Source organism: Anas acuta, chromosome 4 (assembly GCF_963932015.1).
Source record: "Anas acuta chromosome 4, bAnaAcu1.1, whole genome shotgun sequence".
In the NCBI taxonomy this organism is placed as follows: Eukaryota; Metazoa; Chordata; class Aves; order Anseriformes; family Anatidae; genus Anas; species Anas acuta.
This window is the reverse complement of record NC_088982.1, coordinates 11,470,851-11,497,747: the sequence shown is the minus strand read 5'-3', so window position 1 is coordinate 11,497,747 and position 26,897 is coordinate 11,470,851. Positions and strand designations below refer to the sequence as shown.

The window sequence follows — 26,897 nt, the reverse complement described above, 5'->3', positions numbered from 1 at the left end:
TGATATCCATTCCCCCTTGTAAGTATCTGAACTAGACTTTTTGCAAAACTGTAGCATTTCCTTCCTCCCCTTCCCCTGATGGGGCAAATAATTGGTGCCTTGTTAGACTGAGAGCATCCTGATTTCTGAAGGGATGGAAAACTACACTGTTGTAAGCAAGATGACCCAACTTCACTTGGTTTTGTTGTGTTATGTATATTGATATTGGTTCTTTTGTTGCTTGGCTGACTTGTCACTTAACAACCTCCCTGATTTGAAGTCTAAGCGGCACGCTTTAGACCAGTTGAACCAGAGAGGCACTGGTGATCTATTGTGTGGGAGTTAAAGATGTATGAAGCTGTGGTTTGCAATTCAGTGAATGCTGCACATTTCTTGTGGCAGATGCCATTAGTTATGGTTTCCCTTCAAGCAAAAGGTTTGCAAGTGACTTTGTGCTGAGTTCATTGGTAAAACAGAAAGCTGTAGTACACAAATAGGGTATTCACTCCATTACTGAGCAATGCCCTCACCTGCATATTTTTTTATTTTGCATTACATTACATACTTTGCTATTTATTGACAGGGTTTCCCTCCCTCCCTCCAGGTTGTTCAAACAAAGACATCAAAACATGCTAAAGAGTTGTATCCAACCCCTGGCAAAAGTGAGGGTCAGGTGCTGGAACACAATTTTTCATGGAAAAGGAGACACAGAGAGAGGTAGAGGGAATTGAGGCAAGCCACACACCATGTGTGACTGAATCATGGATGGCTTGCAGAGTGCTGATTGCATTCCAGTTAATAGTCCTGGTTCACAACCTTTAGTTTCTGAGTTACTTAGGCATATATTCTCACTGTGCAGTCCATGAACTGCTGGGTCTTTCGCTGTTGACACAGAGTATTGAAGGTAGACTTGTGCAGAATCTTTCTTCCTTCCTTTCTTCCTTCCTTTCTTTCTTTTTTTTTTTTTTTTTTGAAGTCTTTTTTAGTGGAGGCAAGCTGTGAGAATCTCCAATGTGCCTACAGGTGAAGTGCATTCTGTACAGCACGTTTGGTGACCCCTTTCAGCTCTTCCAGTAAACAGCGGAGCACGTATTGCTGGGCTTTGTGTTGGCATTTTCATCAGGTTTCTGAAGAGGCAACATTGCTGTCTAGATCAATAAAACTCAGTTAGATTTACTGATTACACTATTCCCTTTTCCGGAGACAAACAGCAAGTTAGTAATTGCACAGCGTACTATATTTTCTACCAGCTATACCCAGCCACACCTGTCAGTTTGCATGTATTGTAAGGCAGGGTTTGGATCACTTCAGATCTCTTTCTTCTCTTATACTGCCGTGAGCTGATGGACTTCCTTTAGTGGAAAAGGAGAAACATGCTTTTCATAATCAGAGTCCACCACTGCAGTCTTCAGAGCAGTGACTGTAACATGAAACAAATCTTTTGAGATTTTAATAGGTTAGGTTGTGAAGGCTGAGTGTGCTATCTTAAAAAAAAGAGGTGAACTATTTCAGTATAGCATACTAATGCATACTAATTTATAGTTACAAATTAAGATACTGTAGTATGTTCAACTGATCTACACTATCACTGTTTTTATTTATTTATTTATTTCCTGGAATGCAAATTAACTTTTTGTTATTGCCAAGACTTTGCTAGGAATGTTAGATGCATATCTCATATCTACTATTTTCCTGTATATTGTCAGGCATGTAAGTTTGTGAAGTAGTAGGTATCCAGCACGCATAAAAGCTCTGGACTTAGTATTAAGTGTAAGGGTCTCTTGAGCAAACTAAATGCCAGTCAAGAAAACCTGATGTTGAAGTCTACAAGTAATTAATTCATTTAATCAAGCCTATCTGTGTATCTGCAAACCACTGCGCTACATGTTAATGGGCAAGTCTCTTCAACTGTCTTTTTTTCTCACTAGGTTTGGTAAAGCAGGTACATCTCCTCCTTGAAAATTCAGGTCATGTACAACTCCTGAGGAAAATACATGCTAAATAACGCAAAATAGGTAGATGAGAACTTCCATTCCCATAATCACATTTTCTCCAGAATTGCTGTTGCTTTTTAGTAATCTATTTACTGCTATAAGAGTGCTGCAATTACTGTCCTAAAGTATACTTACTGAAGGACTTCGTAACTATCTCTGAGATATGCCCTCCTTTAATTTGACTACCTACTAGGGAGTTACAGATACTCCCTCACAGCTTCCTTACTTCTGGAGCACAGATTTTCAGTTGACACAAGCAGACAACGTTTCACTGATAACACTACAGATTTTGAGCCCTGTCTTTGCCATGCCCTCTCCTGCACTTCTGTTGCTGCTGCTGGAAGAGGATCTTCTCATCAGCCTTCAAAATTTCTTTTGTTAAACGTAACTGCTTTACCCTCCCTGTTGCGGGGCGTGCAAATATCATATCCCTGGAGAATCTGTGGGAAAAGCAGGGAAGGATTCAGTGATGCTGAATTGCCCCCTTTTAGGAGGTTGTGTCTCTTTAAAAAAATTAATGTTGATAGTCTTGGGGCATGATTCTCCACTGTCTTCAAACCTGTTTAATGACTTCTAAAACTGAGAGGTAAAGCTCCAAATTCCCTCTTACTCTTTTAACTCAGTGACAATGCAAAATGAAGGCACCAGAGAAACAGGCCTGTTTTTGTGCTGCAGAAAGCAATGATTTGAGGGCCCTAATGCTAGGCTTAATAAACGTTCTCAAGAGTACAAGCAGCCTGAATTTCCTAATGAGTATTTTATTAAATTTCAGGCAACCGTTTCTCCAAAATTATCATCTTTGTTTTCTTTGAAACAGAATGACCCGCAGCTGAACTGTGCTAAGACACAGGTTTAACAGAATTATCCCAGCTGCTAATAGAGAGTTAGAAAAAAAAAAAAAAACAGGTGCTAGATTCACTGCTGGTATAAATTGATGCAATTAGATGGCATTGAGGGGAGTGCTGCTCGTTATAGGAACCTGAGGATCTGGTGGTTGGGGCTTTTCTGAGACTGATGGGTAGCCTGTAGCTGCTATTTTCACATGTTGCTTTGTTGTTTTGCTTACGGTGAGATAGTGCAAATACTTCTTTTTAAGTCTTAGAGATTATTTTCTTGGAGTTTGAAGAGTCTCCTGAATCTGATCTATTACAACCACTAATGCTTCCCAGCTCTTGAAGAGCACGATGTGCTGTCTGCCTGGCTGGTTATGAGCCAGCCTCTCAGAGATACTGAACCTCCCTAAGGTAGGCATCAATACATGGGATTTCTTTTTTCACTTAACAGTATAGATGTGCTTAAAAGGAAGTTCCATTTTCAAGGAAAACTGTCTTGTCTATTTGAAGATATTTACATGCGAGCAGTATCTGTGTATCTGCATCATGGTCTTAGCCAGCGGTTTGCAGGTAATAATATTAAATAAGGGAAAGAAATTGGCAGCTTCATGTTTTCCAGGTTGTCTATGGCTTAGGGAGACTATACCTGTGGCTTTCTTCATTAGATGAATCCATCTTCTGTAGAAATTATTATTTTTAATATTAGAAGTCATCAATGAACAGCTTAATCTCATTATTTTCACGCGGATTCCTCGTAGTGCTCTTAAATTATAAAATCTACGGGAGATGGCTGCAATAGAAGAGAGTCACTGTCTAAGTCCAGAGGGATCTTCAGAGAGAAATGCTAGGCTGCTTTTGTCCAAAGCTGTGTTTTTCAGTATTGATCTATGATAGTGTAATTTCTGTGATGAGTTGAGACTTCCTTCTTTGTTTTTTTTTTTTGAAACTGAAGCAGTAATTTTATGTTAAAGGTGTTACTTCAGTAATTCGTGCTTACTCCTGTAAGTAGAACTAAAAGTCTTCAAATGAAATAAAGGCAACTATGCTGAAGATATTTTGAACATCTTTACTATTTTGGATATCTGAACTAACACGTTCTCAGGTGATCATTGCCTGCTGTTTTCTAAAGTAGGGACTGTCTACAAGTGTGTATACGAGACTGAGATATCAAATCCTTTACTTGTGACTGCCTTTTAGGTAGCATATTGTAGCTAGAGGGAAGGGCTAAAAATGTTAAATGATGTGTCCTGGGACGCAGATATGAATTTCAGAGGCATCATCAGGATTTGGAAAAAAAAAAAAAAAAAAAAAAGCACCCTTCATGGATTTACACATTTTGGTGAAAAAAAATCTTGGACTCTTTAAATTTTCTTGCAATAGTTTTAGATTTTTTTCTTTAAAGATTTGTGTGTGCATATACTTTTTTGAAATTTATGTTCGTCTAAATTACTTCCCTCTCCCAATATATACTATTCCTTATAACCAAGGGGACAAATCATTTATTTGTAAGGTAGGACCGTATGTATTTCTAGCCTGTTTTGGTCGGGTTTAGCAGGTGGAAAGGGGAACTTATTCCTGCCAGGTGCGCACACTCTGCAGCACCAGCAGGTGAACTGCTGGCCTCTAGTGGTAAATGGGGAGCAATCTGGGAGGCAGAATGTGTCTTGCCCAGAGACATTTTGTGTTATTATTTCATGTAAGATACACCAAAATTTGAAGCAAAAATTTGAAGCATGAGTGAGACTATGGCTGTTATTTATTTTGTTACATGACTTATGTTCGGTGTGGTTCAGATAATCTTGAAATGAAATGCTCTTCATTTTTACGGGTGTAAATAAAGCTCAAGCTGTGTGTGAGCACTGGAAGAAAGCAATTCTTGTAGTGAGAGCAGAGGGAATATGCAGTCAGTATCTTATTTCTGTAATGAGGAAATGATGCTGTCAGGCTGATTTTGGTGGAGAAATAATGTCATTATAAAACCACTTAAAAATAAAATAAAATAAATAAATATATTCAGAGGATTACATATTTTATAAAGAGATAGGGCTCTCCCTGAGAGCCCTTCTCTTGTTTTACAGTTAATAAGGAAAATAGTATAAAGGCCACTTTGTTGGCCTACAGGTACATGCTGTGTGACAGGGCTGATGGCAGATGCTGCTGATATGATGAGCTGCTGCGTTCCCCGTATTAGCACATCACTGAGCTGCCGTTCAGTCTGTCAAGTTTTGTAGTGGTGCTCGTGTGAACTCTCTTGATTAAAATCTAGTTGTTGTCACCTGAAAATTATACCCAAAGCATGCTCGATCTGTCCAGCAGCCTCTAGGACAGATGATCATTATAGCAATACTGTAGAGGAATTCAAAGAAGGGAGGAAAAAGCAAACATTTCAGGACAGTTAAGAAGAAGAAAAACCCTTCATTAGCCCGAGATGCAATTAGCATGGAAGCATGACATTTACTAATTTGTGTATCTTCAGATGTTTTTGCATTGCTTTAACTTACTATGATAAGTATGAATTAAAACTTTTTCCATTGCCCAACTTGTACTAATACTCAATGTAGTTACTTTCAGCTCAGTTCAGTCCTTTTTAAAGGGCAGAAATAATCTGAGCCCCGCTCATTGAAAATAATGCAATTCAAAGGTAGAATCAAAGGATTTGTGCTAATGCAAAACCAGAATGGAATCAGATTAACTTGCTTTGAGTTGAGTTTGACTGACTCTGAGGTTGCTCTAGCATTTTCAGGTTAGCTCAGATTAGCTGCCATTCCTACAAGGAGGATATTCCCTTCTGTAAGCCCTCCTTCATCCTCTTTTTGCTCCCTCTTCTCAGTCACTGGAGTGACAGAAAGGATCTGCTTACGCTTACATGGACTTCAATAACAGTATTTGCCAAACATTCTTTGGCAGGACATTTTGTGGTGACTGGAAGTTTCTCTTTTTGTATCCATTTACTCCCTTGTTTGCCTATTTGGGGGCGTCTAAGGCATCTTCTGAGTTTCTGGACGCATTTTATCCAGCAGAGAAAGGCAAAACAGACTGGGAAATTCTAGAAATATAACATACTTCTCTCCATCGAAGATGGTTTTCAGCACAGGCTGTTCAGCAAAAGACCAATGGCTAAATTGTGCAGAGCCTAGCTTTTCCCACTGTGGTGTGACTGCATGTAAAGTGACTGCATGCACAGGACGTGATGGAAGGAAATGGCAAAAGCAAATTAAAACATCAAAACCTGCAAAAAGCTTAAATGGCTAGGTGTTTACCTTGTGTTCTTTCTTTGAGTCTTTTTCTGTAGAAGTTGTAAGTGTTACCTCTGAAAACTTCTGTATTTCAGCAGCTCTAAAGCCTCTTGGTGCTTTCCCCCAGTGTCCGCACCTTTGAAGAATGTGTGGCTGTACTGTAGCTGCTGGAAATCAGTCTTTGTGTTCGTTTCTTAGTGCTGTTCTCCTCATTCACAGGGAGCAGTGGCTTGGAAGAAAAGACTGATGCCCCTCCTGGCATTCATAATAGGATTTCCTTCCATTTACAGGCCCTTAACATTACTTACTCAGCTGTGCAGGGGTTGATGTCAGTGAATAGCTGGCTGAGTCATTTTTGAGTTATTTAATGTGTTGAGAATAAGCCTGCAGCTGTCAGACAAGTAACATCGACATAGGCTTTTTCTAGTTGCAGCCATTCTTAATTTCTACGCTATATTAAAGCTAAGCTAATAATAGTACTTTGGGTGATGCTTTGATGGGAAGCCTTTGTAATGTGTTTATGAGGACTAAAGAGGCCTCAGTAGTGTCATTGCACCTCTAACATTTCTGTTAAACTGGAGACTGAATGAATAGATGGTGCAGCTTGTTGTTTTGCTGGAGATACAGTATCTGTGTATAGGTCTTTGCAGTGAGTTAGCTGTTGAATAGGCACCATAGCTGTGTTGTCATAGCTGAATTCACTTCTTTTCTTTCTCTTTGACTGTGGTTGCTTAGTGTTTCAAGTAGAAACTGGATTGTTAAAAGTGGGACAAATTTTAAGACATAGGGTACAGATGCTGAGTTCCTTGTAACACATTAGAACTCATCATTAGCACTCATTCCCATCATGGTGTTGTATGTTTTTTTTTTTCTTCTCCAGACAGAACCTAGCATTTAGCCAAAGCTGATCAGAAAAGAGGAAAGTGGTGTGACTATTTTTGCTGCTTTTAGACAATGTACACATGGCACCTATTCCTAGACTACTGTGCAGCAAAATAAATAGAGCCACCTCTGAACTATTTGGTGACTTGAGAATGTTAAGAAGAGTGACAGCAATGAGCTGCATCTGAGAAGAGCAGGCAGTCATGGTACTGGAGAGATTGATAAGGCCACCATTGTAGCAGAGCTATCTGTCAAATATACCTGTGCCTGGAGAACCAAATCCCTTATTGCTTGCTGTGACAGAATCAGGGAAGCTATGGTGACTTGGCACATGTGAGAATTATTTTCAAATGGTATGTCGTCTTATTAACACCTTTTGTTTAATGGTATAGAATGGCTGATGTCTAACCTGTGTGAAGAACCTGTACTATTGTGGGCAAGAAATAAGAATAGAAAGTTAACAATAAATACAATAGTCTTATAATAAGACTATAACCCTGTAGATGTCATACTGATTTTTGTCTTAAAATTATGTTCCATTAGATATTAACTGAACTTCAGACCTTTCTTTGAATAGTTCTGTATTTATTATTAATAAACTAATAAATACTGAATAATGTGTTGATATCTGTGGATATCTTTTTTTTTTATATGTGCAGGTGGAGTTGCAGAGTGAGAACTAAATGTGTTAGAAAGTATTTTGTCAGGGATTATGTTGTTTGCTTTCTTGCTTTTCCTTGCCCCTTGGGGTCCCTCTGTGGAGCAACTTTTCTGTATTAGGTAAATTCTATTTCTTGAATAGATGAGCTTGAAAACCATTTTGAAAGAAAATGCTCTGTGGATTGGGTTTTATTTCCTTTGTTCATACTGAATAAGGCCATAGTGGAAGAATTACATTATATGGCATTGTTTAGTATCAGTAATCATGGCAGAAAAACATTTCATGTATTTGAGTAATTTCTTTGTCCAAGTCTGTGAAAACATCAAGGGCACCACAAAGAAACAGGCCAGGGTAGCCTGAAAATGCTCTGAAATGACTGGAATGCTTTGGACTACTGAAAAAGATTATTAAAAAACTTAAATATATAGCAATGCAAAGAAACCAAGCTTGAGGTAGCCTCTTGTTGCCTTTACATAAATCTCCATGGTTAAGGGGGTAAGCTAGCATTTGAAGTCCTGTGGCAGGAGACTCAATGCATGTTTGTTATTGACTCACTGTTGGCTTCTCTGTAGCACTTTCCATCCAAGCATTTACCCCAAGAGTTAAAGTTAATCTGGTGTCTGTGTTTTAAATATAGTGAAGCTGTAGCCCAGGCAGGTTAAGAGACAGGTCTGGGGCTGCCCAGTGGCAGGAGGCAGATGCAGAATGCAGCTGGTGCAAGATTTGCTTCTGTCTTTGCCACACTGAGGTATGCAGGACATATGGTGGTGGCAATCACCACACCTCCTTCCTTTGGGTTTTTGTTGTCTTCCGATTACAGAATATCGCTCATTGTAGGACAAAACATGTCCTTCATGTTACTTCTTCACAAGGAACATTGTGGAGAACATGAGTGAATGTTATCCTGTGGAAAATATTGCCTATAATCTATCTATCTATCTATCTATCTATATATATATATATAAAGGGTACCTAGCAGTGGTAAGTCTCTGTCCACATCTGCTCCTCCTTTTGAAGGGAGAAAGGCAATGGGGCCAATGCTTTGTATTCCTTGTGACTCTATCTGTCCACAGTGTTATGTAAGGAGATAAGCTCCTCTCTCATATTCTCTCTCCAATTTCTTTGCATGTTTTGCTTCTTTTTTCCCCTCTTTGTTCATTGTCTGGTTGATAAACCTTGAAAGCAATGTGTAAGAATAAACAGATTGTCCACTCTCTGTATCCCTTACAGACAATAGACTTTGATTTTTTTTTTTCATGCTGCTAGAAATGTCAAAATAGTCAGTGACTGGAAAGCTACTGCTCTGTGTTACTGGAAAATGTTGACACAATTTTTACTAGTATCAAGGCTCTTAATGAGCAACTGTTAAGGGACAGAAGACCAAAACAAGTAATTGTATTGTTCGTTGCGCTTACCCTGTCAGCTACAGTCCTTTTCTGAAAAGTAGAACAATATCTTTATGATAATTAGAGATGTAAGATCTGAGAGTCTCTTCTTACACCTGAAATTTGAAATTACCAATCATTCTGAAAACCTGAATAGGTATTTTGGCCACAGAGTGTTGAGAGCAAACTTGGCTCAGAGCCATTAATGAGTCACTGGTAGATCGGTGTCCTAACCTTGTCTTGGCCTCCATGCCATTCACAGTTAGTGCGAATACCTTTGGATGATATAACTGAATAGGATGCCCCTTCTGGAGATTTCTAATGCTGGAATAGTTGCAGCCATTTGTCTAGTACGCTGATATTTGCAGTGGCAGTGAAACAGGCACATTTTTAGTAGCTAAAACAGTGAATAATGGAAGCTGAGGGAAATAGTCTCACTTCTCTTTGTGGGATTTAAGTGTGCAAAGTCTATTAATGCAAATGGTGGTAATTAGTTTAAACTCTGCTAGTACTCACATGTAAGAAATATGCAAAATCAGCTAAAATACGTACCTTTTTTTTCACCAGGATTGTCTGAAAATTAGCAAACTGCTGTTCTAGATTTTACTAAAGTGGGTTTTGTTTTAATGAAAAAAATAGAGCTATCATAAGCTTCATTAAAAGGACACCCTGGTTTATGTACTGTACAGCTGTGGTGCTTTCTGCTTTCTCTGCTGATTCCACTGTCATTATCCCAGGTATAAAGGCTGTTCATGCAGGTTCTCTACACTTTTTTTTTTTTAAATACATAGACCTTCAAAGATAGCTCTATGCAAGAATTAATTAAATATTGGGATGGAGCCAGAAGGGAATGCTGGAGTCCAAATTCAGATTCTCCAACCATTTGGTTGATGAAAGAACTTCAAGAGGTCCTTGTTTCAATGAGAAAAATATTTTTTTATATGCTTCGGAGTATTTTTTTTTTTTTTTTTTTTTTTATGGCTAGTATAGAAACAGATCTTTGTGTTGCAACTGGTGTTAATAATATTTTAAATACAGGAAAAAAGTCAGGAGCTGGATTAAAACCAAATCTAACAACAAAAATTATTTTCACTACTCTCTCTCATTACTTGTTTTATTTGCTAAATGGTACTTCCTGCTTGATTTCTTGATTATGTGATGATTTAGAAGAACTGCCAACTTGACAAAGGCTTGGAAATTGGAGTTGTCTATACACATGCAGAATATTTATTTTTTTCTCTTAGGTTTATTTTGTGACTATTATTGCTAAGGGCCTGATTCTAACAGCTACCACCTCTATTGGTTTTATATTTTCATTACAGCTTCACCTGTAGAAATTAGATTAGAGTCAAGCCTTGTAGTAACAAGGACTGACTTGTTTGCTCCTGAATTCTTCAGTTGTACATCCTCATCTCTCAAAAGGTCACATGTTCTGTCTGTCCCTCAGGTTTTTAACAAAGTGAGAACCTTCAGATGCATTTTGTGTATCAGCCTAACAAATAATATTTGGTTATGTACTTAATGAAAAAGATTGCTTGTGGATGCTCTCGCTTTACTTTCAGTTATCTGTGCTCATCGATCCATGAGTGCAGTTTAATTGGACTAAAAATGAATGTCTATGGATGTAGAAAAATAAATCTTTAAACTCTCTAGTTTATGGCACTGACACAACTGACTTCATAGAGTAACTTAGGAAAGGTTAAAATGGAGATACAATGTTCCATGTGGCTGCTTCCTTCAAAACTCACATTTAACCTGACGCTATTTTTAAAATCAAGAGCTGTGACAATGAATTGATTTGTTGATGAGAGTTCTGGAGGCTTCTGGTAATCTGTCTCTGTGTACATACATTGCTTTGATTTACTGCGAATTTATTTCAGCCACGCTTATGACAGCAAGAATTGGCCATGAAAGGATAAGAAATGGCCTTAACTCTTACCCAAAAACCAGAGAGAGTTATTGACTGAGCTTATCTCTGTCTCTTAAATAGCTAAGTGGGAAATGTAGACTTTGTTCTGTTTTGCTACAAGGAAGTGGATTCTGTTTTTTTTTTTTTTTTTTTAATCTTGAATATAATGTATTGTTGAACAATCAGAATCACCAGCTGTGTTTTCCAAATTGTGGAATTCAAGACATCTATTTGTATGCATGTAGGGCAGAAGGGTAATTGATGTTTAGGTCAGTACCTTTAATGGTCTCTCAAAATAACATAGTAGTAGTGTGATCTGATTGTTGCTAATCTCATTTCCTGGTTTAAAAAGTGTTTGAGGTTTTTGGCTGCATTTTCTGGCAGTCTGCTGAATTGCTGGGTGAAAATACAGTAATTTAGAACAACTCACACTTCTTTAACTCGATTTGTAAGTGAATTTCTCAAAAGGCTTGATAAAGCCTTTAATTACAGGGTAGCTCAAAAAAACTATCCACAGGACAATGCAGACACCATTTCAGTCTCAGCTATATTACCTTTATGGCAATCACTCTTAATGTCAGCTAATGAGTATAGTGTTGAGGAGAGAGCAGGTATTGCCAGTATAACACAGCTGTTGCTGCAACTATAAAAGGTCATTGGATTTTTAAGCTTTTAGTTAGCAAACAGCTACTTAAATGGAACTGGGAGTGATGTTTCAGCCATACAAACCAACAACAAAGCCTTCTTTAAACAGTAACCAAATCACATTTAGGATTTTTTTTTTTTTTTTGGCCCTTCTCTAAGTGTGTTATGGTGCTTGCTTTTGAAGCTGAGACTGAAACAATCACTCTGAAGTCAGACATGATTTCCAACTCTTCGACCCAGCTCCTAACTTGGGTCTCCTGGTGCTGTTTTGACATCTTGTCTGTTGGCTTGTGCTTTCCCCATCAGTGGCACGTGTCCAGTGTTTTTAGCTTGCTCCTGTTGTTGGTATTATAGTCAAAGTAACGAGTATTGCTCATCTCGCTTCCTGCTAGACCATGCATTATATTAAAATCTGTTTTTCTATGTTATCCTTAACTTGAACTTGAGGGTTGTCATTATAGTTCAGTGTTTCTGGCTTATTTAACATTGCATTTTTTAAACACATTTATTTGTATTCCTCTGTTCTTTGTTTGCAATCACTGAAAGGAGACAGTAGCCCTGTCTGACCAAGTGCATTGGACAGAGAAGTAATTTACAAAATATGGAAGAAAAGATGAATGGGAAGGAGGAAATGCTGCTTGTTAAACAGGACCTTTAGTTTCCTATCATTTAGGAACAGGAGAAATTATTCAGCTAAGCTTGTTTGTTATTTAAAGAATGTCATGTCCTGATATAATTCTTTGATTCAATGATGTGTAAAAATGAAAACTTAAAATGTTTGCTACTGTAGTTTTGTGATCTTGTAAATAGTAGGCCAGATCCAGAAAGCAAATATTAATCTTAATTACACGCTACTTATCTAGGAGAGAAATTCACTTCTAAATAATAATGTGAATTTCTCTCTTCAGCTTTAGCCATCCAGAAAGTTAGGCATTTAGCATACATTAATTGTCAAAATTAATTGACAGGACAATAGCATCTCAACATGATGCATTGTAAAACTGGAGTGAGAGACAGCTGGAATGTATCATTGAATGCGGAAAGAGCTGAGATGACCAGCTTTGTCTAGAGACTGGGAATATTATCACTGAGAGACAGGTTTTTAGAAATAACAAGTGGAGAAGATTTTAGAAACTGGCCTTTCATTGTCATTATTGACTTCTGCTTTGTGTGTGATCACTGTTAAAACCTTAAGCATCTAATCCTGTGTTAAGTTTGCATTTCTAAATCAATACTACCAGAGGAGAATTTTGCTTGCAGAGTTTATTCCATGTTTGACAAATGAAAACTATTAATGAGGAATTCCTAATTTCCATCTACATTTCTGTTATGCACTTAGCTTAAATGATAGATTGATGCTACTGTGCTTTGTCATTCATCTTCCTTTCTTCTGACAGAAATTACCATTCTTATTATTACTTAGAATATGTTAAGTGGACATTTTTTGTCACTGTTATCAGTTGATATTTCTTGGTGCACCAACAGGCATGTTGAACACCTCTCAAAGCAGTAGAATATGACTTCTGAACCTGGGGAACTGTGGTGAAAATTGGTGTAATGAGGGTGTAGCAGTGACGATAGTAAACCTAGAAGTGTTCCTATATTCAGCAAGATTATAGCATACCTGGAGGTAAACAAAGTGAACTGGGGATATTTGTTTTACTTTTGTTGGTTGCTGGTCTCCTTGCAATGCAGGTCTTTTGTCTTTGGAAAAGCTATGTCCTTTCTCAATTGTGTATGTGTTCAGCAATAAATTACTTGAAAAAAATAATCATAATTGTGTACACACCAATTAAAAATGAGTCTTGAACTCCATTTCTACATAAGTGTCTTCCCTCCTAAAAGTAACTCGTTGCTGCTTTTTGAAAATGTAATAGAAAATGTGCAGCAAGATGATGTGACACCATTTTAAATAGTCTTTATTGTCCATGGCCATTTCCTGTTGATTTAGAAGGATATACATGTTTGCTGCATATTCCTCTCAGAAGGGAGGCCTCTTTCAGGACTGTGATCCTAAAAATATGGTGGCCTCTTGATAAAGGTAATTCTGTATTTGTAGATCAAGACAATCAGCAGATCATTTTGAGCATGTGAGGATTTGCAGTAGGCATTGTCATTGTTTCCATAGGGTATAGCAGCACATTGTCTGTAGGTCAAAAAGTTATGACTGAAGTGATTCCTCTAGAATTAACTCTCAATAAAAAAAAAATAAAATCCCAATGGGATTAATGAAGAAGGGAGATCAGTCATAAAGGATATCTATTTATACTTTTAACACTTCTGAAAAACTGAAAAATACTTTGATATATTTGTAGAGCTTGAGGGTCTTCCTCAGTTGCATAACAGCACATGGCTTCTGAAGTACACAATAGATGGACTACATTAGTGTGGTACACACCAGATTGGCAGCAGGCATGAGTGATGCTCATCTCCTTTCTGAAGCAACTTGTCAGTCATTCAATTTAGCAAATAGGTGTTTTCCACTGAGGGTGGAAATACCGACGTGGTACCGGGTTGATGAGGATATTTAGATACCATGGCTCTTTTAGCAAAGGTAGGTTTTTTTTAATTTCACTGTCACTAAGATTGTAACCTGCTGAAGTCTGTAATTGTTAGGCACGTTCTTTAGCTGTCAGCTGTCGCTGTATTGCAGAAGCTGGAGATTTTCATTGGCACTGTACATGACTTCGAAATCTTTTGGGGCGAGCAGAACTGCTGTGTTAAAGTATTGCTAATAAAAATGTAAATACCAAAAGATACGTTATCCAGGGAAATTCAGATCTGCAGAATGTGCAGATCTGTGCTGCGAACCTTTGTGAGGAGGAGCAGCAATAGAGATTTGGGTATTGAGATGAGCAGCACTGGCTTTTGACTCTTCAAAGTGTCACAGATGGCAGGGAGGCAAATTAACAATTCTTTGAGAAAACAGTTGTGTGTGTTACCAGGCTTCTGACAGATGGGTTTCTGCAATAAGGCCTGCAAGCTATAGTTTCCGCTGCTGCTGTTGACTTACGAATTCAGGGGAGTTAGTGCTGGATCAATAGGGATTTCAGAAGGCTTCAAGGCTTATACTCGGAGGTGAGTAAGTGATATCCTTGGGCATTCAAGAGGTTACTCAGTAATAAATCAGGCAAATATATGAATTTATGCCACAGTAGTGATATTACAGAATGAACTACGTAGCTTGGAAGGTACTGTTTTTTTTTTTCCTGTCTTTAGCAAATGCACATATGACCAACATTTGGTTAATTCAGTTTGGTAACTGGATCAGCAGTTTCTGTGGCAAAAGCCTGACTACCGGTAGTGCTGATGACAGAAGTGCAGATCTGTTACCCCTCCGAAGAGCTGAAAGGCTAACCCTTCCTGTCCTGTTTTCTGAGGTGCCATCGCTGATGGTCTTCTGGCTTGGTGGGAACAGGATCCTGTGGTTCTGCCACATATGTCTTGTGCATGCATTGAACCACTCTTGATCCTGGAACGGGGCGGAAGAAAAGACTTTCAGGAAATGACAGTACTCCAAACTGCTACTCTTTGATTAAGAAAGAAATGGGAGGAGATCTAAATCCTTTCTCTGCAGACTTGATTAAAAAAAGAGACCAGCAAAGGGTCTCTGCTGTACACATGGATGCATATGAGATCCTTTTTACAGGAAGAGGAGAAGGCAAGTGCATGCTGATGTTCTAATTTCTTTCTCTCAAGTTTTGTGTTTTTTTTTTTTTTTTTTTTTTTTTCCTGGATGCATTCAGTTATATGATAAAGAAAAAAAGCTTGGATTAAACTAACCTCAGATCTCTTACAGAATGTCATATCAAATGCAGAGAGAGAATACCTCTTAAGAGAATTGTGAGTTGTTATCTGAATGGTTATAGGAATTCCTGTCATATTAAAAAAAAAAAAAAAAAAAGCAATATGCAGAAATGCAGAATTAGGAAGCAATGGAAATGTGTAATGTAAATAAGAGTACTAGGATTTATTGGTGTCAGTAAAAGGTTTGCCTCATTTCAAGAGGCATGGAGAGGGTTGCATGTAGGGGTATTTAATGGACATAGAATTAAAGAATGGTTTGGGTTGGAAGGGACATTGATGATCATCTTATTCCAACCCTCCTGCCATGGGCAGGGACACCTTCCCCTAGGCCAGGTTGCCCAGGGCCCCATCCAGCCTGGCCTTGAACAACTCCGGGGTGGAGCATCCACAGCTTCTCTGGGCAACTTGTTTAAGTGCCGCACCACCCTCATAAAATTTGCATCTCATTTGGGATTCAAAATCAGAGTACAGTATTCAAAATACTGAACATCAGATTCAAAATCAGTACAATATAACCTACTGAAATTTCCACCTGCAGAACAAAAATCCTCTTGCGGAGGCAAGGGTAACAAATAGGGGCACATCAGATATTGTATCACCCTTGATATACCTTTTCCCATTATTTGTGTCAAGTAAGCCCCTATGTGCATTTCCTAGACCACCTGCTAATGGCTAGAACATCTCGCTACTTGAACAAATAACCCAGTGTTGCCCTTGAGGAAGTGCTCCTTAGATCCTCAGGAGCACAAGTTGGGAATGGAAATCTATGGGAAAACTGTTTTTGCACATCAGTGAATGAACCTTTTAGATTCCATGGTCCCCAACATCAAATTTTGACTGAATGCCTAGCAGAGGGGAACCCTGATTGCACCTGGACCACTATGCACCAAAATACAGATGTATTAATTAAAAGTGTAGTAAAAGCAGTAACTACATATGGCATTAACCTATTTAGGAAAAAAAATATACTGTAGATGAATGTTGTTATTCTCAAATTACCGAACTTTTAAGTAATTCACTTTCCAAACATTTGTAATTTTTATTGTGCTGTATCAGTCAGCAGTATACCTAGTACCAGGGAGGGAATGTTTCATACTGACAGGGTAAAGGAGAAAAGGGAATGTTATTTTTTCTATTTTATTTCTTTCTTCAGAGATAGAAGCAATGCAATTCATTGATGATGGTGTCTTAGGAAATGTTAGGGACAGCCTGTCAGGTTCACTGGTGAGAACATCTTCTGGGTAGACTGATAGACAAGAATAATAAAGCTAGGTCTTAAGAACATGAAAGAGCAAGCTCTTGGCAGGAAGCCATAGGCAAAAAGTTCATCTCTGTTTTTAGAAATGAGTAAAATTCCAACAGAAAGGAGGTGGAAATAAGCAAAGCTAGATGGGTAGAAGGGTAACCGGAGCACTGATGCTATTTGCAAAGGAAACACAGAGCTGCATATTGCATGGGGACTCATCACAGATTCATCCCTATTTCAGTGTCTGAGAATAGAAAAGGGGCAAATGAAATCATGCAAAATTCAGACTTCCCGTTAAATTTTTAGTATTGTACTGAGAACAAGACATCTGCCCAAACCACTTCTACCCCAAAGCACTCCCTGCTGCATGCAAACACAAAGCTGAGACATGACCAATGCCTGAAGCCTCAGCAGTGGCAGAAGGCAGTGAATGTGCTCAGCACAGGCTAGGAGCAATTAACTGAACAGTTTGCTGTCAGTATGGCCTAGGGTATGACACCTTCCCAGTCCTAAAACTAACATGAACATAAAGGAGATGAAACCATGAACTTAATATTTGAAAAGTCATATATTTGTATTTCTGCTTTCATATATGATATTCTAACATGCATATGTAGTTAAAAAAAAAAAAAAAGTATTTTTCCTCTATTCCATATCTTTACCCTAAATACCAATGAATGTTGTTATTCTAAAATTACAGAAATTTTAAGTAATTCAGTTTCCAAAGACTTGTAATTCTTCTTATTGTGCTGTATCAGTCAGCAGAATACCTAGTACCAGGGAGGAAATGATTCAGGGTAAAGTATTTTACTCTTGTACTCTTGATAACAGATTGATCTCTGGAGACCTTCCATTATAAAACTGACTTTTCGTCACTTTGAGCACTTTATTTTTTACAGTTCCAACAACATTATCACACTTTATATGCTCCCTGCTTTATACTCTATCTGTATTATTTATTTATTTTTGTCACCTACAAGTGGTAACAAGAAGAAATCTGTATGGTCAATGGTGATGTCTGGTTGGGGAGGAAGGGAAAAAACAACCCTGAACACTGCTGAACTGTGTATGCTGCAACTGGGGTAGCTGAATATTTCTTGAACTTGTCACAAAATATGTAACTGCAATTGTGATGTTGGCCTAGATCTGTTCCTGCTGGAGACCATAGTAAACTTTTTCTATCCAGTGGGAGCTAAGTTAGTCAGGCAATGAGAGCTTTAGAAAATCCCACCCTACAATTACAACCAAAAACAATTTTATAGCAAATGGTTGTCTCTGGTTTCTTTCTTTAAAGCTAAGCCACCCACTGGGAGTTTGATTCTATAGGACTGTGAAGATGATTTGGGGGGGGGGGCGGGGAGGGGCGGAATATCAACCTAAAAATAACTTGTTGAGGCATAAAAGAGCTTCTCTAAAGTCACGGTTGTAGGCCTGTTATTTCTGGACCTCTAGGGCTGAGAAATAAGTGGTGGATGCTTTGGAAAGAGAATATGTGTGTGTGCATGTGCCTGCGTGCTTTGAATGTATACACAGAAATTTTTTTTGAATTTTTGCCATCCTTGGAATGAATTAGAATCACTTATTTAAGACCCTTGATTACTCCCTTCTTCAACGTTCTCATTCCATTTGTTATAGTTACTGCAGTTCTTAAGAATCTTAATTATTAGAAAAGTTGTTGAAAATCTTTTAGTTATGGTTTATAAAAGTGAGGCTATTGATATAGGCAAGTGAATCACTGTCAGCAGAACTGCTAAAGCTTTTTTTTTTTTTAAAAAAAAAAAAAACAAAAAACAAAACAAGAGTCTGAGGAGCTTCTTTTTAAGTATAACAATAGGCAGGGGACCCTTTTTTGTGCAGAATTCTTACCAGAGTCGATCCAGATTTGGTAACTTCAACAAATCTGTGCTAACCTCCTAGTGTGTTCACATGAGAACAGAATCTGCCCTGTGGTGTTCTGCTGCTTGCTGTACCCTAGGGCTGATTAACAAGGTTCTCTGTGCCGGCTGTTGCCAATTTGGGACTAGCACTACTGCATCTCCCCTTTGCTGCACGCCTGGCTGTAGCATCATTGGAGGCTGATGATGTTGCTTGGGAATGAGGTGGCTAATTCCTGTGAATAAAAGGCACCTACTTTTTTTGCTCCTAGGAGACCAAAGTGTGTCATGTGTTGGTTGTGTTCAGTTATCAGAGTATTTGCCAGGTGTGCAGACTTTTTTTTTTCTCTTGTTTGAGTTGACTGACTTGGGAATACAGTCTTCCTGCTTTTCAGAGTGGATGTCATTGGTCTTGCAGTGTAAATGCATAAGGCTATCTGCAATTCTCTGCTGCATTTCTGCTGGCAGAGCTGGCTGTATGATGTAAGGTGAAGCTAAAGCCAGAAACGGAACATATCCTGCTTGAGTTCTGTAGCTCTTCCACGAAGAGTTAATGTTCATGTGTTTGTTTTAAAGCACGTTTTTGTGCATTTATTTTTTCTTTGAGCCTTCAATAACACACATCAGCCTGATATATGAAGGATTTGCAGTCAGATGCTACTTGGGAAGAAGCAAGGATGTAAACATTGCTGCTTGCTTCATAAAGAAGCATATTAATCTCACTCTACCAGGCCTTTGTAAATGTTTGCAGTGGATAAATGATATTGCAGTTCTTCAAGCATGTAGAGAAGGGAAAGCTGGTTCCTTCACTTGTGCTGTCAGCTATCATTGGCAACATAAAGTCTGTGTTCCTACAGCTGCTGACAGTTTGTAGAAATCATGAATAAAAATATGCATTTTTAGTCAAATTGTGCTGTCTAACCCCAGTATGCTGTTAGCATGATATCCTATTTCTGGGAGGAATATAATAATTTGATTGAATAATTCTGTTTTGAATTAGTATTTCATTTTTATGCCTGTATTCTCAAGGCTATAAATATATTCATGTGATCATTCTGACGTATAATAAAGAGCTATGATAATTCCTGAATAACATAAAATAATTCATCTGCAATTTAGTTCAAATGTTATATATATGTGTATACACACATCTCAATGATTATGCAACATTTTATTTTTGTCACCATTTTACAAAAACTTATAATTGCACTTTTTAAGACTATAATTTCAAGAAAAATTCCATGTAGTAGTTGAAGTGTTGATTGGTGCTAGAAAAGGCAGATTACAGAAAGGATTCTAGTCTGTCTTCCAGAGGTCATAAATAGAATTGCACATACCACAGTAATATGAATTTTAATTTATATTTCTGTTCAGTTATAGAAAACGTTCATGGTTATTTGTCCTCTGTAATTTGCCGACTGTTTTGTGTAAATGCCAGATGTACCATTTTTCTATATATTTTCCATTTCTTAGCTGAACAAAAATGTCATTTCCCAGTAGACGAAGTCCTCTGTAAATAAAGTAAAAACACAAATGTAAAATGTCAGCAACTGTTTTCTTTTAAAGAAGGCCTTTTTTGTTTGTTTGCATGCAGTGGGTAGGGAAAAGGAGTTGCATTTTTCCCCATTATTGCCAATAAGCGTGGTATTTCAAGCAGCATCTTTAATTCTTCTCCAGGGGCTGGCTGGTATAAAATGATGATAATGAATTATTAACAGTTTTTAACAGAGATGCTGTTAGTTCAGTGTGTCTGTAATCCATAGTCAGGTCCTGTCCTCCTCAGGGGAATAGCACTTTCTTCTGTGAAGTCAGTGGGATTTCAGCTGTGGTCAGATGATCTTTGATGAAACAGCTCTAGTGGCCTGAGGTGTTACCATCCCTGAACTGCTCAACTTTGTGTTGTAGTTTGGGCTGGAGGACAGTTCTGCTAGTGAACAAGTTGTGCTCATCAGCAGCTTTGATATCAAATCAACTGTTGCTGTTTAATCAGGTCTCACTTGAAGTGATGCCAGCTGACTGTGCTGAAGAGGAGGAATGTTCATATGATCAGCTCCTCAATGGACAGTGAAAGGAGTTGTCTCCAGCTGAGGAGTGAGCAGATGGCTTATACAAGTGAAAGGCTTACACCATATAGAAACAGGTAGCTCTGGGAAATACCAGCCTTCAGGTTTTCTTAGCTTATTTGAAACATGGGGAACAAAGCTATGGATTATGTGTGGATCGCACAGAATCACAGAGATCTGCACATTAGAGCCCAGATTCATTCCAAGAACTGAGTAGATGGCAGGTTAGGAAGGTAAATTGTAGTCTTCATCTGAAGAGAGAGAGGAATTTTGAGGTCGTTTCCTTCCATCTAGGTTTTAAGTAGTTTCAAGTGCTTGACCTTCTAATATTTCTGTAGAAGGGCCACATGCCATTTTATACACGTACATTAAGAATTATCCTTTGCTTATCTTATACATCCCTAGGTAAGATGAATGTGGTGTTAACAGCTCAAACTCACAATCACTGTGCTAACAAATTGCTTCTGATAAAGTCATGCAAATTATCTTGTGTCTCTCTCACTATGTGTTAAGTTGTAGTGCATTAACTTGCAGTTAATGTCTAAAACTGTGCACAGTGATGGCTGCCAGGGTTAAGCTGATATTTTGTAGGTGAATAAACCATAGTAACTGGTTTTGGAGGCTAAGCCCAAGCTGAATGTGCATATAAGGAGTATTGATATGACTTAGCTTCTTTAGTAGTGCAGCTGTGTACTCAGAAACCAGGAATTACAGTAATAGGTTCAGCCTAAGGTAGGTAAATGTGATCAGTTTAGTTTAGTACCCTACATCTAGCAGAAATTTGTTCGAGGAAAAGTCAATAACTTAGAAAAAAAAGTGAAAGGGAAATATTTTTTACTTTGTTTTGTTTTCCTTATTTTTTAATAAATATACCACTACTCGATTTCATTGAATGACCTACACTCTTCTGTCAGGAGACAGAGAACCAAAGCTCTCTCAATATATCATTATTTTAGCTACATTAATTGTGCATTTTCTTATTTCCCTTCTGGGATAAGCATTATCAATGTTTTCAAATCCTACTTCAAAGGAAGAAGTTCTGTTTACAAAGAATTTCTGAAAATATGGTTAATCTTAGAAGTGTGTTCCAGATAAACTTTATCTAATAAATGTAACATTACTGTAACAACATATTACCCATTTCCATTTTTGTGGAAAACATGGAGTCAGAAAATAATGTCCTATCTGTTCATTCACCTTGTGCTGGTACCTTTAGACTGAGCCTGAGAGCTAGCATGAGATAATCTGTCTGGTTATGTTTCAGGATAAAGAAAGAACAACATATTTCTCATAAAATCAGCTATTAGTGAGTCAGGGTTTTTAATGGAGTTTCTGGATTGCCCAACTCCCCAGCAGTGTGTTAGAATGGCTTAACAAAGAGAAGCACAAACCAGACAGCACAGTCACCAGAGAAACAAAGATAATCTACATATTTATGAGAATAAATAAAGACAACATTTGTACTACTTCTTCTTGCTGTCTCAGTTGCTTCTTCCAATTATAGCATCCTTTCTTTAATCTTTCTTCATCTTTTTCTTAATACTGGTAAACTCATCTTTATCTATGTTGTCTAGACATGTTTTTCTTGCTTAAATATTTATATTTTTAATTTGTTTTAATTTATTATCACAGCATACTCTGAATGAGATAGTATGAATACCCCTAGTTGTGTTTGCCCTAGGCTACTTTTGTGGTATATTTGTGACATTTAAGGTGGAGTTTAGAGAGAGAAAGCCTGTCTTTTACATAACCAGTGGTGAGAGGTGTGACACCGTGAAGGTAGATGTGGATGTATATGTTGGGAATTTGAACAGATATGTGTCTCCTTTTTTTTTTTTTTCTTTTTGAAGAGCATACTAACATGCATTCTAATGCTCTCTCATCTGTAATAAACTTAGCACCAGTGCCCAGGTCGTTAAAAACAACAACAACAACAAAAACAACCAACACCATACTCATCTAAAAGATGGCCATTGCAATAAGACTTCTAAATGAAATGTCATAGTATTAAGATGTGAAAACGTCTGTTTATTTATTTATTAAAAAAAAAAAAAACAACAGCAACAAACTTGCTGAGCAACTGCATAATTGTGATCTAGGAATTACTATAGCCAATGGTCAAATTCTGTGTAATGAAGTCTTAGTGTAAAAAAAAAAAAAAAAAAAAAAAAAAAAAAAAAAAAAAAAGTTGGTAACTGTTGTGAAAAGATTGGCCAGCCCTGAGATTACCTTTCTTGACCTAAGGGTTTTTGGTACATCCACCTGTACCATGTTTTTTAGCATTTGAGAAGAACACTAAAGGGGAAGAAGCTGCAAGGGGAATATATCTTATAGCTAGTGTTTGTGCTGGCTAACCATGACTGTGCATAGCAGGAACTACGCATACCTTGTTTAAGTGTAGTCTTTAGGTAGTAAAGAAGAGAGCTAAGAAGGATTTAATCCTTACTAAATGCTTTAGAGTATGCATTCCCACCACAATCCTGAACAGACTACTGCTGCTGTAGACCAACAATAGAGAAGCTCAAATTTTGCACTAAATCAGGAAATCAGGGTGATTCAGACAAAATCAGGGTAATTCATATAAAATGGATCTGAATCAGAAGGTATTCCAATTTGTGTTATATAAATGTAGTACAGTGTTTTAACATGCACTTATGTAGACTTTTTATCATGGTTGTGTTTATTTGGTATTGTTTTGCTGCAAGAAAATAATTCTTGAAGTATAACTAAGATTAAGCTTTTTCTCTTCTGTTAGTAAAAATAAAAACACGAAGTTAATCTGGGAAAATAAAAACCAGGTGTCTACTCCATTTTATGCATAAAGGCTAGATAAATGCCAATCTTATGTATTTTTAAATTAAGTTTAGTAAAGCTTCCTTGACTAACTCCTGCACTTCTTTTGGTCATTGATATTATATTAGGTGAAATACCTTCTTTATTCAGTCCACATAATTGTACAGGTAAAATAAACCATAATAACAGTGAAGCTGTTTCTTATTTGGGAAAAAAATCATGGTGGTCAGCTCCAATACTGATACACATATTTGGGCCCAGGACTTAGGATGATGTCTGTCTACTACATGAATGGAATAATCATTGTTCAGTTTCTGCTATGTAAACTTTAAATGCTGTAAAGGTCCCAGGGATGATACTGGTGCTTCTCATGGGTAGTATCTCCTTTTATTGTCGGAGAAATCATTGTGAATTCAAATGTTTCCCAAGGTAGTCTGATATGTTGAACAGTTCTAACAATTAGTTACTTAATGATTTTTAAAAGTACTGAAGATATATGGACATATTCAAGGAATTACATAATCTATTCAGTGTAAGTGTTAAATGTAATGTATTTGATATAACTAGGAAAAACAGTAATTGAGATCTAAGAAAGGAATTTTTTTTTTTTCTTCTTTCTTTTAAACTTCTCTACTGTTAGCCTACTAGTAGCTAGAAGATTTGAAACTTTTTGACAATCTAAATTATCTTTGGATTCCTTATATATAGAAAATAAAGAAAATAAGTTTTTATAAAACGATAAAGGCAACAGCAATTAATGAAGCTGGAGAACTTTTCTCCATGGCTGGATGATTTTTTGTTGTCTGAATGAGTTTCTCTTAGCAGTGGCCAGTACAGGAGAGACTAATCACAGTTCATATAATATGAGTAGCAAAGGCCTAAACTCGGAGTTCAAAGTCAACAGTGCTTCCTAGCCACAACAAATTGCTCCTGTGTGTTACTCTACCAATGTATTTCATGTTTACATAAAGTATTTTTGTGTATGTGTGTTTGTCAAAATTCTCCGTTATAAAAACAAATACACTTAATTCATGTTGATAACATTCTGCGAGCTCCTTTTCCCCCTTTTCTGTGATTGCTTTTGACTGCATTTTTGAATTTTTCTGCTGGTCTAGCTGATACATTTGAAGACTCCTGTGCTGCTGAACAACAAGCTACTTGTGATTGCAACAGATGTTTGTGGCATTTTGCTGAGCATATTTTGCTATTTGTTCTACTCCAGGAGTAAATGAAGGCATGGTTCCCTGAAATCAACATTTGGCAACGAGGGCTAATTGTGGGAAAAATCTGTTTCCAGAAGAAGTCCTTGAACCATCTCTTCTGTGATGGTCGATTCAGACTTTTGAGGCAGAGAAGATTTGTATCTGTTGTGCAAGTACTTGACTGAAGGCAGTCTTTCAGAACTGGAAACTTGAATGGGTGGTGTGCTTGTCTGGTGCTTTCAGTTATCCAAAGGTGTTATATCACGGACTATAAAACTGACTAAGGACCGTACCATCATTATTGTTGTATATCATCATATAACTACATCTGGAAAACTGTTTGTCTGCCATTAAACAAACATTTCAATGCTTTAAGACAGCAGCACACATACAACAGTTTCAGATCATTCATCTGTCCAGCTTTTGATCCGCTGTGAAATGAAATGACAAAGTTTATGTACTTAGTCACACTGCCGACAGATTCCTCAAGATGCTTTGAAGAAATCTGGTGGCTCCAATTTCAGTTTACTAATGTGAGAAAGTGCTTTTTAAAGGGAATAAACATTTTATGTGGTGAATTGCAGTCTTGCCAGGGAAAGTGTTTAGCTTTACAAAAACATAAAGCAAACTCTCCTCCATAAATATGATAGGGCTTTTCAGTAATACTGTTAGACAAAACTATATCGTTAATTCTGCAGAAAGTTTGCTGGAAAAAAAAAAAAAAAGGATTCCATAGACCACCGTATTTCTGGTGGGGGGGGGGGGGGAAGGAAACTGAGAAATATTCTGACAAAGTTAAACTGCATGATTAAAAAACAAAACAAAGAAACAAAAAATCCTTCATTGTTTTGAAGTTGTTTTTTTTTTTTTTTTTTTTAAAGCTAAATTTAACATGAAATATTGGCCCAAATATGGTCCTTTAGGGAAATACCTTTACAAATGATAAATCCAGATGTTCAATATTTTTAGATAATTCTTGTTTATGGACTAACCTGAAACTTTGTATTTAACCTCTCAAAGCTGCTGATGTATCCAAATCAAATTCTTTGGTTTGGGACTGTCTCAAGTTTTACAACAGAGTAACTGTTTGAAGGCATTTCTTCAGTGATTTTGTACATCTGGAAGGAGATTGAGAGTACAGTTAGGGTAATTGTTTTATCCAAACACACAGAGCAAGAAGCAGTTTAGGAGAGAAAGCTGCCACAACACAAGTTTGGGCACTGCAGTGTCTGCTGTGCAAAGAGACTTTGCTCCTGAGAGCAAAGAATAAGAAAACTGATCTCTCCCTTCCTATTCAAATTGGATCGATTAATTGGATCGATTTCCTTAGTGCTTTTTAAAACAGTACAAATGAAATAGAGCTTGTAGAAGAACTTAATTGCTGTTCAAGACAATTACTTGTTTTCTGCTGTACTGTAATATATAATGCCCTCCTCCCCCCAAGATAGCATGTCTCATCTTAGGTTGAAAACACTTAATAGTAATTATTCTGCTTTTAAGGTACATACACCCATGGGAAGGTAAATATTATGTTATTCCAGATGTGAAAGGAACATAAGGATGAAAAAGTGGGCCTTTGAACCTGTTGCTGATATCTGATGTGTCACCAGAGGGCTAGAAGGTCTCAAATACACCTCAAAATTGAGGGAGGTGGGAGTGATCTGTAGAACTACTCAGTAAGCCCAATACCTATAAATAAATTTAAAAAAAAAAAATAAAGAACAAAATTAAAAGATAAAATTGAAATAAATAATATTGAAAGGATTCTATATGAAACTGAATGTCTTAAACCTGTTGGAGCTTTTTGGAGGAACTGACCAAATATATAAACAGGTGTGATTTGGTTGTTTTAGTCTACCTGGATTTTTCAACAAAACACTGTAGCAAATCCTTTCAAACAGTTGAACTGCTGTAGCTTGAGGAGTCCTACTTTCCTATGTCTTCCACTGCTTTGAGTGTTTTTATTGGCATAGGGTTCTGTGGACGCTAAAAATTTGCATTGGTTTAAAAAGGGATTAAGAAATTCGTGGAAGAAAAGTACATCTAGACTATTAAGCACAAAGCTTTCATTCTTGGCTTGGAAGCTACTGAACCGTGAGTTGTGGGAAGATGGCCGTGTAGAAAAAACGTAGGGCAAAAAGCACAGGGCAAAGATTTACTTTCCTATTATGGTTTGCCTCAGAAATCTATTCCTTTCTGATCTGGGAGAAAAGACATTGATATGCACCCTCTGTCTACTCCAATGTGGCTAATCTTATAAATATTTGAAGAGTATAAAACTGCAAAAGCCCCTACATAGCATCTGCACCTTTCACTGGCCAGTGCTCTCTGTAGCTATATTTTTATGTGAGGTAATAAAAGTACTCAAAAATAATTTCTTAAATTAAA

General features: G+C 37.4%; 1 protein-coding gene and 1 long non-coding RNA gene across 15 annotated transcripts in view; both read left to right on the top strand.

Moving 5' to 3' along the window:
- SORCS2 (sortilin related VPS10 domain containing receptor 2) overlaps positions 1 to 26,897 on the top strand; it is a 595,072-nt gene that overhangs the window by 374,931 nt on the left and 193,244 nt on the right. The window lies entirely within an intron of this gene.
- On the top strand, positions 1,275 to 26,897 carry LOC137855573 (uncharacterized). The gene is made up of 2 exons (XR_011095803.1): positions 1,275 to 3,217; positions 24,530 to 26,897. It is a non-coding gene; the product is annotated as an uncharacterized lncRNA (long non-coding RNA).